Genomic DNA, 2224 nt, shown 5'->3' with positions numbered 1-2224 from the left:
TTCAAGTCAGATTCAGATGAGGATGGGAAAAGAAGATAAAATTGTTGGTGTCAGATGGATCTTGGCTAAAAGGAGAGAATACCAGAAAGACATTTACCCATGCTTTATTGACTATGCAAAGACTTTCGGTTGTGTGGATCATGACAAGCTATGGACAACATTGTATACAAGGAGTATTCTGGAACACTTAATTGTGCTCATGAGGAACCTGTACAAAGACTAAAAAGCAAAGAACAAGGAACTCTGAATAGTTTAAAATTAGGACAGGTGTGTGTCAAGGTTGTATTCTTTCACCAAAGATAGTGTATAGGATTCCCATAAACCTCTCACTCAGATTATTGACATTTTATAATAGTTTAGTGCCTTTATCACAACTAAGGAACAAGAATTGGTGTGTTACTTTTAACTAAACTATATTCTTTATTTGGATTTCACTCGATATTTTCTAATGCAATTGTCTCTCCAGGATATCACATTACATTTAATTATGTTTCCTTAGATTCCTCTGGTCTGTGACAGTTTCTCAGATATGCCCTGTCTTAATGTTCAGTCAGGTATTTTGTAGAATGTACATCAATATGGGTTTGTTTGATATTTTTCTCACGATTAGATTGGGTGTGGGATCATCACTGAACTGCAAAACATAAGGTCCGCAGCTCAAGCTCACCAGCTTCTCCTTAGAAACCCAATTCAGTGTCACTAAGTGTCACAACCAACTTGACAGCATGTCACAACAACAACATGACTCAGTGAGAGTAGGTGGCAGAGGTCGAGTGCCATTCTCACCACAACATGTCAAGGGCATAAGCTATCAATGTGACATCACACTGATGATATTAACCTCAGTCACCTGGTGTTGGCCAGGTGTCTTCATTGTCAAATTACTTTTCCTTCTCTTTCCATGCTGTGCTATCTGGAAGCCAATCACTAAGCACAGCCCACACTCAAGAGTGGGAGTTAGCCTCCACCTCATCAAGAAATGAGCATCTGCATAAATGATTTGACTTTTTCTTTAAGAGATTTGCCTCTTCTCCAGCATGATTTTTTGAATGGAAGTTTTAGTGCTAGTATCAGGACATGCTTTCCTGTGCCCTCATTTTCCTCTGCCAACATGACCATTAATGGCTGTTCCATTAACCTAGACCCAGAAGGAAGACAATGATGACACGGAACAAGGTCCCTAAGTCATCTGTGATGGATGTTGTTTTGTATTGAATCATGGCCCCTCTTCCAAATTAATATTAAAATCCTAACCCCTGGGTCCTGGGAATATGAACTTGCTTAGCAATAACATTTTTGAAGATGTTATCAGTTAATTTAGCATATGTCATACCGGAGTAGGCTGTGTCTTGATCTAATCTGAGTGGTGTCCTATCAAAGAGAAAAGAGACGCAGAAAGTTAGGCAGACAGAAGGAAGATAGTCATGTGATGACAGAATCATGCTGCAAATGCAAGCTAAAGAACACAGAGGGTTACCAGAAGTTAGGGGAACAAGAAAGGAATCTGTTCTGCGCATGGCCCTGTGACATCCTTAATTCAGACTTTTGCCTCCAGAACAAAGAAATAAAAAACTTCTGTTGTTTAAAGACATTTAAACTTTGTATGGCACTGGTGGTATAGTGGGTTATGGGCTGAGCAGCTAACCACAAAGTCAGCAATTTAAATCCACTAGCTACTCTGTGGGAGAAAGATGAGAATTTCTGCCCCTGTAAAGATTTACAGCCTTGGAATCCTATACAGGGTTGCTATGAATTGGAACTGGCTCAATGACACACAACTGTCACCACTAGTACCATGGTCCAAAGTCACTGCCGTCAAGTCAGTCCCTACTTATAACTCTATTGTTTTGTTGTTGTTGTTAAGTGCTGTCAAGTTGATTCTGACCCATAGCGACCCTGTATAGAATTTCCAAGGAGCAGCTGGTGAGTTTGAACCACCAACTTTGCAGTTCAAATGACTTTGCAGTCTGACGCATTAGCCCACAGCACCACACCAGCACTCTATAACCTTACAGCATAGAATAAAACTGTTCCATAGGGTTTCTAAAGTTATAAATCTTTATGGAATCAGACTGCCTCATCTTTCTCTCATGGTACAGCTGATGAATTCAAAGTGCAAATGTTTATCCAGAGGGTGTGGAGGAAGGTAGAATCTCCACTGAGTAGTATCCAATCTGTCTGGATAGGGCTGATAAAAGGAAATGGGGATAGGATTCTCGTGGTA

This window comes from Chrysochloris asiatica, unplaced genomic scaffold (genome assembly GCF_000296735.1).
Source record: "Chrysochloris asiatica unplaced genomic scaffold, ChrAsi1.0 scaffold00144, whole genome shotgun sequence".
Classification (NCBI taxonomy): Eukaryota; Metazoa; Chordata; class Mammalia; order Afrosoricida; family Chrysochloridae; genus Chrysochloris; species Chrysochloris asiatica.
Note: the sequence above shows the minus strand (reverse complement) of the source record.